The sequence below is a fragment of the Tympanuchus pallidicinctus genome, unplaced genomic scaffold (assembly GCF_026119805.1).
Source record: "Tympanuchus pallidicinctus isolate F22 unplaced genomic scaffold, pur_lepc_1.0 scaffold7, whole genome shotgun sequence".
NCBI lineage: Eukaryota > Metazoa > Chordata > Aves > Galliformes > Phasianidae > Tympanuchus > Tympanuchus pallidicinctus.
In genome coordinates, this window is record NW_026294791.1 from 23,602,114 (window position 1) to 23,616,855 (window position 14,742).

A 14,742-nucleotide genomic window follows, 5' to 3' on the forward strand; every position below is an offset into this window, starting at 1 on the left:
ATCCCTGTTCAATCCTTAAGCTCTGTGGTTCTGATATTGCTGCAGGGTGAGGTGTGGGGCTGTTTCACAGTATCAGTGACCTAAATAGACAGATGGCTACAAAGGAGTTAGGTTGATGCTCCTGGTGACTTTTACCAACTACTGCTAGGAAAAAAGTCTACTAGGAAACTAAAAAAAAATTGAAATGCTTAGGAGTCTTCCTTTCCTGAGATCTAGAATAAGGCCAAAACAGTCAATGTTTTCAATGCGGTAAATGATCTCCTTGTGGGGATGAGGTTTTACTTGCATTTAAGGTAATGCCTTGTAATGTGCACCAAATTGAATTACTGGGCATGCAACATTAAAAATTTTACATTTTAAAATTGGTAAAATTAGGCCTCCCTTTTAAGAGGTGTCTTTCACTTCATTTGTCTTGTTGCTGAAGCAAAGCTGTGTAGGAGGACTCGAGCTACTCTGTGCTTGTTGCAAGGTATGCCCCAAAAATGCTGGTAGCAACAGTGTTTGCTTCTGTGTGCTTCTGGGAAGCAGGTGATGATGCATCCATTTTACAGATCAATTACCAGCTCAGTGCAGTTGTTTGGAAAGAGTGTTTCTGCTAAAAGTAGAAGTGCTCTGCTTTACATGTAGCAGTAAGTATGCCAAGGAATATCTGTACTAAAATGAAAGAGTTACAACTTAGTAAGCTGAAGTTTCTCGGGTGGAGTGGATACCTGTCTTCAACTTAAACTTAAAAAGAATCCTTACTGCAAATAAAGGGATGCACCAGCATTTCTGTGCTTTGGACTTACTTCCTTGCTGCTAACATGAGCTTATTTGTCTTGAGGAATAAGAAAGAGGAGATGAGTTACCTCTTCTGTGATCAGCCAGTTAGTGCTTCATGTTCTGGAAAAGATTCAGAAGCCAGACCTAAATCAAGAAAAAATTCTAGATTATCTGCTTCAAAACCACAATTCATCAGACTTACTTTACTCACTGACTGAAGACACAGAGTATGCTTCCAGTATCTTCTAACAGCTGAATTTCTGAATAGCAGCATTTCTTGAATTTGGTAGAGCATTCCAAGCTTGAAGGCAGGTGTGCATCCTGAAAGCAGAAAGGCAGTGAGTGTCTCACAATAAAAAAAAACACTCTGGTTTCCTTTCTTTAAGATTAGCTCACTGAGAATTCTCTGGTTTCTTGCTCAGTAACTCCAACTAGTGCATTGTGATCAAAGTCTTTGTGTCAAATCTCAGTGAGTTAGTTTCTGCAAACCTTCATCCTACACTGAGGATAAACTCTAATGCAAACAACAAATGTCCTATTCTGCATTTACTTTTTTACCAAAAGAAAAGCAACTGTATTTGGATTTTACCTTTGCATTAAACGTATGTCTAGGCTCTCTGAGTGTGTTCCTCCATCAGTGAATAGTCAAAAGGATTTCCTTTGAAATCCTTTTAAGACAAATCATATATAGAAGCCCTAATTCTTAATTTGTGGGTTGGGTGACAAAGAACATCATCTTTGTTTATACTGAGCACTGATCCCTAATCACAGAGCACGTGAGGGAGGAAGCTCTGACCTTTTCCATTTTCCATATTCAAGTGTGGTAATCATGCACGTAATCATCTCACTTGTGTATTGACTTGAGTAACCACACAGAAGATAAATCCTTCCCTGCAAGCATACGGCATGCATGACAAACTATGGTGGTTTTTTTTCCATTTGAAAAGCAATAAAAATAAACTGTACAATGACAGTGTAGGTTTCTTAAACTTCTTTACGTGCTTCTGTGGTTCATAGGTTCTGAACTACTTGACCCAACAAGAACCAGGGGTAAGAAGGAAGAAAAGTGAGGAAACAGCAAGGGTTCAGATGTGATCTCACAAACCTTACTGCTTACACTGTAAGCTGTTTAGATGACCAGGCCACGCTGGCCTCAGAGAAGTTGGCAGAACTGCTTATCCTTCTAACCATGTTTCCTAAGAGACAAGATCCCACAGACTTGGTGAGCCTAGCAAAAAAGCACAAGAATGGGTCAATTGACTCCTGAGGAAGAAAAATGAGCCTGCTGCGTGGCACTGCTGGGGAAACAGCCAGGCTGACATGCTTTTTGTTATAGTTTTAAATGGATAAAACTGATAAAGTAAGATGGTCAAACAAGAGTACCTTCATGAAGTCACTGTCTGACTTGCTGAACCCTTATCTCAGTTATTTATGGTGAGTTATGATATCGGATCTGAGGTTTTACATATAAAAGCTGCAGGCACAATTTGCTTGATTCCAAAATGGGGCAGTTATCTACTTCACAAAAGACATTTAATTGCTGTATCCTTAACAAGAAACTGGCTTCCAGCTGAGTGCCAGTCATGAGTTTGCAATGGCAATTTTTTTTACCCTCCAACTCAGAACTCAGTGTGCTTTGCTTTACTTACCTTTCTAAAAAAAAAACAAAAACACACAAAAAAACACTAGGGAAAATCCTTTTTTTGCGGCCCAGAATGCTAACACCACACTACATTCTCTTAGTTTTAATTACCCCTCAGAAGAGCCATGCCTTTAAGAAGGCCTGTCTGCTAAAACCAAGAATTTCAGAAGTTTTTTTAGAATTCTCCTTTAAGATTTTTCAGGGATCACAAGGCTAAAGTTTTTTTCCCTATCAAATGGCTTTGCTTAGAATTAAACGGATGTTTTCCTGTGACACTGTGAATAACCATGTGCTCAGATAAGCATTTATTTAACAACACTGCCCTGCTGTCATCACCCTGTATGGTTTCTTTACTCTGCAAACCAGTTACCACATTGTCCAGGCAGAATTTATTGCTTTGCAGGAACAAAGTGAAGTTTTAGCTTTTAAGAAGAGTACGAATTGCTTAGAAATAAATAATCAATTGGGAAAAGAAAAATCTAAACGTAACTGAAAAGACAATCTAATGCCTAGCAGCCCAGGCATTAACTACCACAGAGACGTTTCAGCTCCTTACTTTCCCACTTGTTTTTGCAGAACATTTGAGCTCTTGTATTTTCCCATTCAGTAACCTTAAACAATAAATTGCTTAAGTTCTCCACGTGGTGCAAAACAGCCCAGGTAGCAGATGTTTTTTGTCATCCTCAGACCAGTACAATAATGATTCCACATGTATATCTGATAGGATCAGAACTTCTATTCACATCATCCTCTCCACAACCGCCCAGATAACTTTATGAATGGGCGAATGGCCAACTAGGGAATGATGGGAGCTAAGAATTTTACCTGCTGAGAGGAAAAAAAAAAAAAAAGAAATCAAACTGTTTCAGTGGGGTGCTAAAATTCATGTATTTACTTGTCCTCACTCCCTTTGTCTCCATTGCAGAAGCAAACCTCTGCATCTGTCCTCCAGTTTCACAGAAGACAAGAAGACTGAAGTGAGTGCTTTGAATGTGGTTTTCCAAATGTTGAATCACCATATTAGCCAATTTCTCTCTTGAGCTAAAGAGAGTCAGATCTACATTTTTCCCCTGTCTAGAAGAATTCCTCATCCACATTGCAGGTAACTTTTAGGAATTTCAACCAAGTGGCAAAAGTATTCACCTTCGGAGAACAATTCCTACTCTTTGAAGTGTCCTTAATGAGGTGTTCAAGTACAAACCCTAGTCCCTGTAAGGTGCAAAGCCTGTTGGATGAGGCCATGCAGGGTTCGGGTACCAGCACACTTATCTGTCAAGACTTGATACTGAATGAAACAGATTCTCCTGAAAGGAGAGAGCTGCTCCTCTGAGCGATTGTTTCTGAACAGCATATAGAATCGTGAATACAATAAACAACAACAAAATAACACTAAGTAGAAAATGAGTTCCAATACTAAAAGCCCCATCATTATGAAATCTACGGAAAAAAATAAGACCTAACTCTCTCCTTGGCTCTTCTTTTCCCACGCCAATAGGAATAAAGTCAGCCGAGCAGTATTATTTCAGACAGGTTCCATTTCTGCAACATTTTCTATGCTTCACAGCTTTCAGTTACTCAGGCAGAGGAGGCTAACTATGAAATTATTACATAAAATAAAGCAGTCCATGTAAAGAAGAAAAAAATATATATATTCGCAAATGCTGAGATAGAAAGAAGCATATGAGGAACTCTTTAACGATGCCTTTCTGAGAGCACTACAGTTCTCCCGTTCCCAGCATTAGAAACCAAGCAGAGGAGGCATGAGACCAGTGTATGACAGAGCAGTGACCTGCTGGGGAAAAAAACAAGGCAAAAGAAGGAAAGTGTAACAGCTGAGGAAATAGGGACATGTAACCTGGGAAGAATATACGGATGCTTTCCAGACATGCAAAGATGAGTAAACCAACACACAGATGAAACTGAACTTGGCAGGAGACTTAAAAAATAACAAAGAGCAATTTCTACAGACACGCTGGTCAGAAGACAAAGGCCAAGGGAAGCGTACTGCCTCTGATAAGTGAGAAGTGAGAAGTGGGAATGACAGACATAGGGAAGGTGCTCAGCGAGTCCTTCAGCCCAATCTTTGATGGCAGTCAGGCTTTCCATATTTCTTGTGTCCCTAAACCTCTAGATGGGGAATGGCGGAGCAAAATCACTCCCGCTGTAAGAGAGGAGTGAGTCTGAGACCACCTGAAAAGACTTAATGAGTACGAGTCTATGGGGTGTGATAACATGCACTCCAGGGTCCTGAGGGGACTGATGATACAACTGCTGTGCCCCTCTCCATTGTATTTGATGGCTGTCAGGCAAGTCCCTGGTGACTGGAAGAACATCACAGCAAAGTGGATGAATGCCGAACTGTAACCTCGATAAAGAACCATTGCCTATGTCACGTCCAAATGGACTGACACAACCAGGGTGGTATCCTGCACAGCTCTCTATTTTCTAGGCATCTCCTTATCAAGAGCAACTTGATTTTACAAGCTGCAAGAAAGAGCTCGCTGACAGATCCCAGAGACTTGGGCTCAGTCAATTCAGACACATTCTCCTTCACATGCCCACAGTAAACACGTAGGGAGGGTTCACGATTTCTCACTGCCTACAATACTGTGCAGCACAGGTACTTTTCCAGAAGAGAAGCCTACAATGCAGCACTCACCACTAACATTCAACCCACAATGAACTACTCCTTTTCTTTGGCTTTACTCTAATCTTTACACAACAATATTAAAAACAAAAAAATTCAAAACGCTGCCACAGAAAGTTACCTGATACATGCCCCCATAGTTTTCGATGTCTCCACTTCCAGAATGAGATTTGCCACCATAGAAATCCCAGGCAGAGTTAGGCACAGCAGGAAACCCTCTGTTCCCTGTGTTGAATAGCTCCCACAGGTGGCTGAGCCACCACAGATCCACATGCGTGATTGACACATAAGTACAAATCTGGAAAAGTAGTGGTTGCATTTCAGTATGCATTGTGATGCTGTCGAAGCAACAGCCAGAGCTTTACTGCACTGCTGTTAATTTGACTTTTTAATCCCTCTCCCTTTATGCTCCATTTAACCCTGCTTTGAGAATAGGAGCAGTAAATTTGTACCACTGAAACTGCCTTTCTGTGTTGCTAGAATGGGATGATAATAGCAGAGTGGCAAAGTCTTTGGCTAAAGCACATGAGAATGAACCCAAATGCAACAGCCACAAATGTAGAAGGCAAGGAAAAGAGCTGCTCAGCTTTAGAAGGCCACAGGTAGGGAGGGATCACTGGAAATAGATGCCCTTACCTCCACTGCCAACCCTTAAATGAGGTCTGGGAAGGGGGGGATCCTGGCTCCACCCCTTCTGGTCACTCAGGTTTCATTGCATACACCTGAGCATCCCTTGGTTGGCCCTGCCTTCCCACCAGGTGCTCAATCACTGCTTTAGGCTGTGACTTAGCATTTCCTCTACACCTTCTCAGTGTATCAATTACAGATTTTCTAGGCACTTTCTCCAACATTGTTGCTTCTGGTCACCTTGACTCTGAACTCCTTTTCACTGTCCTAGACAGTGGTTTAAGAAAAAGTCAGTATGTTAGATAAGAATATTGATTCATTTCCATTCTGAATTGCATTTAAAGCTATTTTGTTTATTTTCTCTCAGCACAGCTGTGAGCTTTTTCTCATTTTCCTCCTCAGTTTTCCTACTGTGATCAGTACTGTATTATTACAGCCTGGGCAGTATAAGCATTAGATATAATGTTTTACCAGTGCCTCTGATTTCAGCACATACACTCATGGGCAAGCAAACTCATTTCTTGCTTACTAATGCAGCTAAAGAACATTTTACTATTGACGTTAGATCTGTACAAAAGAAAAGTTATTTGTGGAGAAAGTAATAAATACTTATTGCAATAACGTTTATGAATTAATCACAGCTTCTTCTTGTTAAAAAAAAAATATCAAGAGTTCAACTTATATCAATTCAATTTTCTTACAGAAGAAAAAAAAACACGCTGTGATGCAGTACAAATCGAACTTGAAATTCCCTGGGTGTCTGCATAAATTTCAGATTTATATAGTGGAATTTTGTATCACAAATTAGCATTTGTCAGGTTATTTCAGCAGACGGAGGAAAAGAGCAGCCACCCCCAGCTCTCCTGCAGTGCTTACCAGGCCACATGGGAAAAGGGTTCCGCCTCATCGTTAGCGTGCAAGTGAAAGAAATAATTTGTACTTTTCCAAGGATTCTTAGGGATTCCCATTAGTCTGTGGTGCATCATGTGACCGTCACAAACAAACAGTCAAGGAGTGGAAGAAGTCCTGTCCACCGTTTACTAAACCTGTGACACTGAAGAAACCCATGCAGACTTTCAGATGTACAAAGAAGTCTTGAGTACGTATTTGCTCATTATAAAAAAAACAGCTTCTGAGTCGATCATCAATATGATTAATAACACAGTAAGCACCTGGTTATTTCTTTTATGCAAGTCAGGTGTTATTTAGCATGTTTAGTGAAGTCAGATTTGAATTTAATGCACCGAGCTGGTTGGAAAGACATGAAACGCGTAAAAGTAGTGATCAGAGTTCACTTCTAAGGTTTCCTTTTTCCATTTAAGAAAACTTCATTAACATTTTTCTTATCACATGTGATGGAAAAATACGGCAAATACTTTTTACTTACTTAACTAGGAAGGAATAAGAAAAAGAATGGAATGCTTTTGCACATCCTTGTTCCTAACAGCTTAAAATCGAGGCTCATTCATCTGCTTTCAACAAACAGTACAGAATGCCAGTAAAAACAACTCATTTAATTTAATTAATCTAACTTTTTTAGACAACAGCGTTGTTCCATTTTGCTTTGCTTAAAAGAAAGGTGGATGGCTGTGCTACGGAACCTAAGGACAAGAAAGAGCAGTGGCTACATGGTTACACTCTCATTAATATTAGGGCCTCCAGAATGAATTAGAGATAGAATGCAAAGGAGTGTGCGGGAGGGAATTTTTTATTTCTTCTTGCTGCGGCCAGGGTAAATAGTAACCTGATAATAGAATGCCCTTTAAACTTGGAACTAAAGAGGTTCTAACGGGGAGAATGGTCAACAGGTTTAAATTATTCCATTCAGTTTGTCGCCTAGCTTTACTGCTGTGTAAAACAAAAATACAGTTTTCGGTGAAGTAACTTGAGTTACAAAACACTCTGGGCATTACAGCGCTTATGAATAGCACTGAAAATTCAGTTATCATTTACAGAAGTGATAGTCAGGGAGTTTTTGAAGATGATGGAAACTACTGATGGGGTCAGTACTGAAAATGAGATTTAAAATCTGCCTTTTCTTCCTAGTTATGATGAATTCAGGCACTCTTTGCAGAAGATAAAAACACTGAATTCTTCTGCTGATAAATATGCATCGAATCTGGAACATGGAGATTAAGTTTCTAAGGCGGAGTATCTTTCATATCTTGACCAAGAATAAAGACTGCTTTTAAATATAGTTTTGTTGCAAGATGGCTGATAATCATGGATCAATTGTTGCTGCTTATCTGAGCTACAGATTCACTCGTACACTTGAAAGCTGTATAATGGAAAGGTCCAGATTTCTTTTCAGAAGAGTTTTCTCGGGAAATGTATCTGAGCTACTTTGGGGCTTTACACAAATGGAAATTTGCCCTCCTACACATTAGGTATGCTGGCACATCTCAGTAATTGAGCTGTTCTGGCTAACCATTGAGCACAAGAGCAGAAGTGAAAAGGTGCCTGCAGAAGTTAGCCTCAGATGGTGTTTCACATTTCCTATCCCTGTTTTCAGTACTGACTGAAATTCCTGGGTCTGTCTAGAATGCATCCTGCTTGAACTGAGACTTCTGTTCTTAACCTCCATTCCTTCAGCAAGTTGTCTTCTGTATTACCTCCTGCTGGTTTGCCATGCTGAATGAGCAGCTATTGCATAGCTAATTCTTGATACCGTTTCCACTTCACTTCGGTCTGTGCATCAGAATGGTTTTTAAGTAGAAGGTGCTCGTGCGTACAGCTTCTGGGCTACAGAGAGTCAAATAAACGTGCCCTGCATCCATTTTGACCATTTTGTTCATAGTAGGAAGTTTAATTCCGCAGGTTGTATTTCTGTGAACTTAAAGAACATAGGCAGATATTTTCGATATGTCAGTGTGTGTTATAAGTCTGTTCACGCCAAGGATGAGGTTTAGTAAAAAAATACAGTATGATAGCGTTAGAATAATACTTTCTTCTTTAACAGTGACAGCCAAATACACCAGCTTTGACCTTGTAAGCAGCATTTCATTCCCTTTCTGTTTTTAAACAAACACATTCTTAGATGGGATGAGAGTTTTACTGAGAAATACACGTGTTGTGTCTTTGCAGAAAAACTTTGTGATTTGCCACTTGTAGAAGATGGAAGGATTACCCCATGTTATTACAATTTCAAAGGTTGCTTTTTCCTTATGCATAAAGGAAAAAACCTTTCCTATTCTTGCGTGGCTGGTTATACAACTGAAACCAGGACTCAGTACAGAAGAATAACTTGTACAGAAAAAGGATGGTCTCCAGTGCCACAATGCTACAGTGAGTTCGCTTCTTTATTTCATTATTGCTTCTAGCAGAAAACTGTTTTAGCTCAATTTCCTTCAGCATAGAGGGACAAAAGGTGCAGAACAGTAGGGATAAAAATGTGTAAACTAGGTCAAGGTGAAATCCATTATGTTTATTCATACATCGAATTGTTTTATGCTAGTATATGTTCTAAGGACTCTTACCACATACGCTCTTTAAGAATTCCAAGAAAGCTGCCCAGTGTAACTGAACTTGGGAAAAATAATTGACATTTTAGTTACAGATGTGCATCTGAGCCTCTTTAGCTCCAGAGACATATTCCATGGTACTACCGTCTGCTCAATGATTGCGGGAGCATTTCAATAAAACAAGAAAATGAAATTGGATGGAAATAATTTAAAAACCCCACTTTCTTGCCTATCAGGAAAAATACTACATCAATTATTTCTTCCTAACCAAACTGTCTCTTTTCATTTAGAAAAATGCAATCAGCCTCTTCTGGAACATGGCATTTTTTACAGTACAGAAACGTACTTCAAAATACACGAGAAACTACAGCACAAATGTAATCAAGGCTGCCGAGCTCCCAGAGGTGGTACTGAAGATACAGTACAATGTCAATTAGGTGGATGGTCTTCCCAAACAACCTGTACTAAGAAAGTTGGTAGGATTGTTTCTTTCCTTCTCATTTCATATATGTTCATAAAATTCCGCTGTCCTTCCCGTACCTGTAAGGTCAAAATGCCTTTGTTAGGCTATTTGAATATTCCTGAAATAAGTCCTCTGCTGTACCTCATGCGATGAAGTTGTCAGATGTTTCATGCTGTTGTTTTGTGAATTGGTATAGATAAAACTGTGGAGTCAGTACAGGTGAGATAATTTTGTTTCAAATTAACTCATTTCTATTCAAGCTTTGCACCCAAATGAACACTAGAAAACCTATGTAAACTGTTGCATTTTTAATTGTTCATAGTTTTCAAAGACTGCTTCAGATACAATCACTTTAAAGGGAAATGTTAGATAAGTAAGCTTAAAGGAAAAAGGGAAACCAACAATATTATTGATTTAAGTCATGCTAAGTACCTGAGTTACATCATGGCAACTACTTCACAACCCAGCGAGAGCTCCGAGTGAATGAAGTGCTGCTGTATAAATGGGATGAGGGATACCACACTGCAGGAGGAAACACTACACAAGAGGCAGTTTGTCTCGCGTGTAGACGGTCCCTTACTGCAAACTGCTCCAGCACGTGAATGAATTCTCTTTGAAATGTGACATAGTCTACAACCGAATAAAAAATTTGTAACTTTTATAAACTATTGGGATAAAAAAGCTTTTATTTTTTTTTTTTTTTTTTTTTTTTTCCCTAGAAATAACCTGCTCCTCAAGATTTCTTCTCATTCTGTTGCTGTCATTGCATTCAAAGTTATGCATTTGTTTTTCTACCAGACCTTCAGCTCTGGCTGAAGCTGGGGGGGAGGGAAGGGTCCCCTTTGGCAACAATAAATGGCAGATGAATGTCATTTATAAGGCTGTGAAGATGAGCACATAAAGTAAATAATAATGCACTGCAGTAGCCTATTGCGTTGCACTGAGTGTGCTGGCAGTGCTTTTCCTGCATCTGTATAAGGTTTTGCAACAAGAGGCTTCACCAAAGTTGAAAAACAAACAAACAAACAAACAAACAACACACTCTTCTTCTCAATATGAACATCTGAAATACACTGTCTACCTCTCTCTCATTCCCACAGTCCAGACAACTAAATGGAACCTCTCCTCAATATGGAGCACCAGTTCTTGCCCCAGGACACTTCTCTGCCTTATATGATCCATGGTCCTCTGACACAGAGACCAAGTGAGAGCACCTCTGTCAAATCTGTATATTGAATGGCTTAAAGCTCAATTTCTTTTCTTTTTTTTCCCTTTTTTTCTTTCTTTCTTTCTTTTTTTTTTTTTTTGTTTTTTAATAGTCTAAACAGAAGCTTTAATAGTTTCTTGCTACTCTCAATGGATTTATCTTGCACAGTGGTACTTGCACCCTACACCAGAGCCCTACTGTTCTAGTGGACCTTCAGCATTGATTCATCCCAGTCTTCAGCTGAAAGATTCCTTTTTCTCCAAGTTCCTGCGACTAAAGATCTGTGTGTGCAAAGGCAGTCAGCAGGCCTTTGTTCTCTTGAGATCTTATTCCAAGAAATTATGTCCAATTATTTGGTAATGAAGTGACTAAAGCAAGGCTTTAGCTGTCCTGTAATTTCCCTTAGCAGCAAAAGCAACAACAGGAAAATCAGGTACTACTCACTTGGTTTATTTTCTTAGAATTCAACTCATGTTTATATCCCACGTGAATACCGAGACAGACAGACTCCATGAACAGTACACAAATGCAGTGTATTGCTTTGGTTCATTTTCATGAGCTTGGCTGAATTAATTAGGTGAAGTTAAAGAAAAATCTCTGTGTTGAAGGCATTTCAAGGTCAAAGAATCATCCCTTGCTGCACCGAGCTGCGTGTGCTGCACAAACTGCCTTTCAAAAAATTCTTAGGAAAGTGAACTTCAAGAAAAATGTGCATATCTTCTACAAAGCTCTGTCAAGTAGGGCAGTAAACCCCTCCCCAACAAGCAATACACCAATGCCACATAAACACGTTAGCTGTTCCTATCCATCAGCTGCAATACGGCACCACTGGATCAATTACAAAAAAAAATAAAGCACTGAGAGTCTCAGATCCATCAAGACAGCAACGCAAGCTCACCAAAAAATGAAAAGGATGGCTCATTCCAGGATGTGGACAAAAGTAAAGTAAGCACACTCACCTTTATGGATACATCTTGGAGTAGGTGACCAGCCACTCTCTGTGCACATAATTTCACCATCCTCATTGTCAGTACGGTAATTTGTATTGCAGAAATATTTAGCTCTTTCACCTCTGTAATAGCTTTTCCAATTATTTTGGATAATACCATTTTTCAGATACCTGACATCACATATTTCTAAAGAAGAAAAGTAAGTACATTTAACCACAGTAATAAAAACAGCCAAAACTGTACTAAAATAACTCTTAGGAAGAGAGTTACCAAAAAAGCCTCCTACTATCTTTGTGTCTATCCCCAAAAGACATCAGTGTTCAAACCTGAATCACAGCCTTCCACTGCCTTGTAATCATTGTATCCCCAAAACAGGAGTTTCATAAAGCACTAAGAACTGGCCTAGTAAACTGAAGTCCTTACTGTAGTTAATAAGCAAGGCTGGCTGACTTCACTGCCTCCAGTGTCATGTACAAGGACTCTGGTATGCTCTGCTAAGTCTCTCAAATTTTGATGTGTGTGCTGAGACACATAAGGCATTTGATCCCAGGCAGTTTTATATCTCTGTGCAAGTGCATCAGCCACTCAAACCAGCTCTGGAGAATTTATCAACAGTTAAGCATGCTGTCCCTACAGCATCCTGTATCCCAAAACCTAGAAACATGGAAGGAATGTTGAGGCTGTGTTATTGAAGTAACTGATTGTCTACACTGAGCACAGCTCTGCTCATTCCCTGCATTGATCTCCTTTCCACTGAGGACAGCAGGAGAAAAATTGACCTTCAGTTGATCCTTCAGGTTCTATATAGATAGGTAGAAACTGCACTGTGACCAAAGATCTGGGTTATGAGAGAAGTCCTCAGTTCTCTGGTTTAAATTTGTTTCCCATAGTTGAATGATTAATTCAGTGCATCTGGATCTCTTATTGCAGACATTCTTCCTCTCAGGTTCAGGTTGAATATTAGAAAAAAACTTCTCAGAAAGGGTGATGGTGCATTAGAACAGGCAGACCAGAGAGGTGGTGTGTGATTCTATGATTTCCCATTGCCTCAAATTTGACTCATGTCTAATAAATGTCTTTTTTTTTTCAGAAGTCATCTCTGCAAAAGGACAAAACACAGGCGAACATAAAGAAGTTTGTTTGCAAGCCCAAATCCAGCTCTGTGCTCTCCATCTTTTCCTCACTGAAAGTGCATCCATCAATTTCTGGCCTCTGCTTCAAATAAAATAGAATGGAGAATGCCAGCAAAATGGTTGAGCAACCAACCAACTAACCAGATCAAAAAAAGAAATAATTAATTTTTCCACTGTCTGAGAAATTGGTTTGGGTTTCAAGGGGACAGTTATGGAGTCATGGTTAAGTGGACGTAATGCACATAATCTGCCAAGCTGGCTTTTTGGATTCCCCCCCAGAAGAGATGTGGCTCTTCCTTTTGAGTCCAGAAGGACATAATCTGGAGGAGGACGACTTCTGCAAATGAAGACATTTGTTAGAAAGAGACACCTGGGACCAAAGAGAGGATGGCAGTGCCTGCCTGGCATGAGGACAGCAGAGAGAGGGCAGCAGGAGTGTAGGAGGAGTCAATCATTACCCAGTGACACAGCTGCCAAGCATCAGGAACAAAAAGGTCAAGGACCTCTTGATTCATCATTTCCCCAGTGCCACTGTCCTAAAAATGAAGATCTTGGATATCTTCCATTTTTCCTCTCCAGAAAGGGAAAACAAAGATATGGGAAGGCAGAGGAAGAGAGAGAAGTTAAGGTGCGCAGAAGTCTGTAAAAACATAACAAAAATCTTAACTTTTCTAATGGCACCAAAGGTAGCTCTGCCCAGCATCTGCAGACTCCTATTTGATTTTTTAACAGGCGTTACAGGAAAGAAGCAGCAGAGAGGAGCTCTCAACCTCCAGAAGAGCAACAGCAGATGGGAAAAAAGTAATCTCACAGAAACCTACGTTTCCAGCTCAACTAACAGTGTGCAGCTTAGGCTGGAAGAGGACTTGAGCAGGAACTGTGCTGCAGCTGAGGTGTAAGAGCTGAAGGATGAACATCAACAGATGGGCAGGTCCAAAAGGATGCTCTATGCCCATTGGGGAGCTGCTGGGAAGCACACAACCCATTGAAACCACAAAGCTATGGATGGGTTCCTAGTGCTGCTGGCAGCAAGAGAGGAGCAAAGCTTCCAGAGGCACTGCGGCTGCCTTGCAGGGCCCCTCTCGTCCCTCAGCCCTCACTCTTTGAAGCACAGCCCCATTGTTTGCCTGTCTTTGAAGTGCCAAATGGGAAACATCCCAGCAGTCCTGCGTGTGGGGACAATAAATCGGCAGCTGGCATCGCATTGAGGCGGGAGGCAATGGGCAGCACCCACCTCCCATTTGCACTAATTGCATCCCTCTTGTTTTTGGAGGAATGGTTAATGACACATTTTTCATTTCCTTCTCTGCATCCCTCCTCTTCATTATTGTTTGTGAGCAAAATCCTTCCAGGAAAGGGCTGCAAGACGTTGTCTTGCTCTATCCATTAGCTGAAATCCAAGGCATCTCTTCTTAACTTTCCCCTCTCAGTCCTGGGACAGCTCCTGTTCAGAAGACCCTAGGACCTTTTCTCTTCTGCAAGTGCAACCCAAAGCACTCCAGACAGGGCCAAAGCCCCTCAGAAGTCCATGAAATCTTTTCCAGGTATAGCTGCGTCAGTTTCAAATACAATCCTCCATGGTAAAAGCTCTCCTCTAACCCCCACACCACCACCCAGCATTGGAGCTGGATGCCCTGCGGACCACCTCCTTGTCTTCACCAGTAACTACCCATTAGCAGATTCTCTGTTCTTCTTAACTTTATCTCCTGCCCACATGTTATTTTCCAGGGGTGCTGTCTGGATGTAGGCAGGATCCTCAGAGCACTGAGGAATGGCTGAGACCCTCAGGTGAAAACTTATCCACTCCATCATCTCTCACACCCAACTTCCATCACCACTGCAGCTGTCAG

General features: G+C 40.6%; 2 long non-coding RNA genes across 5 annotated transcripts; both read right to left on the reverse strand.

Annotated features, from left to right (window-relative positions):
• Positions 1-702: 702 nt before the first annotated feature.
• On the reverse strand, positions 703-5,635 carry LOC128072280 (uncharacterized). Of its 2 annotated transcripts, XR_008202191.1 has the most exons (4): positions 5,504-5,635; positions 5,173-5,349; positions 1,880-1,990; positions 703-1,083 (listed from the first exon to the last, which is right to left on the reverse strand). It is a non-coding gene; the product is annotated as an uncharacterized LOC128072280 (long non-coding RNA). The 2 variants fall into 2 exon arrangements; XR_008202190.1 differs by lacking the exon at positions 1,880-1,990.
• Positions 5,636-9,087: 3,452 nt separating this feature from the next.
• LOC128072281 (uncharacterized) lies at positions 9,088-13,455 on the reverse strand. 3 transcript variants are annotated; one of them, XR_008202194.1, is made up of 4 exons: positions 13,351-13,455; positions 11,769-13,229; positions 10,035-10,232; positions 9,088-9,679 (listed from the first exon to the last, which is right to left on the reverse strand). It is a non-coding gene; the product is annotated as an uncharacterized LOC128072281 (long non-coding RNA). The 3 variants fall into 3 exon arrangements; XR_008202192.1 differs by lacking the exon at positions 10,035-10,232; XR_008202193.1 differs by having other exon boundaries at positions 9,088-10,232.
• Positions 13,456-14,742: the final 1,287 nt, after the last annotated feature.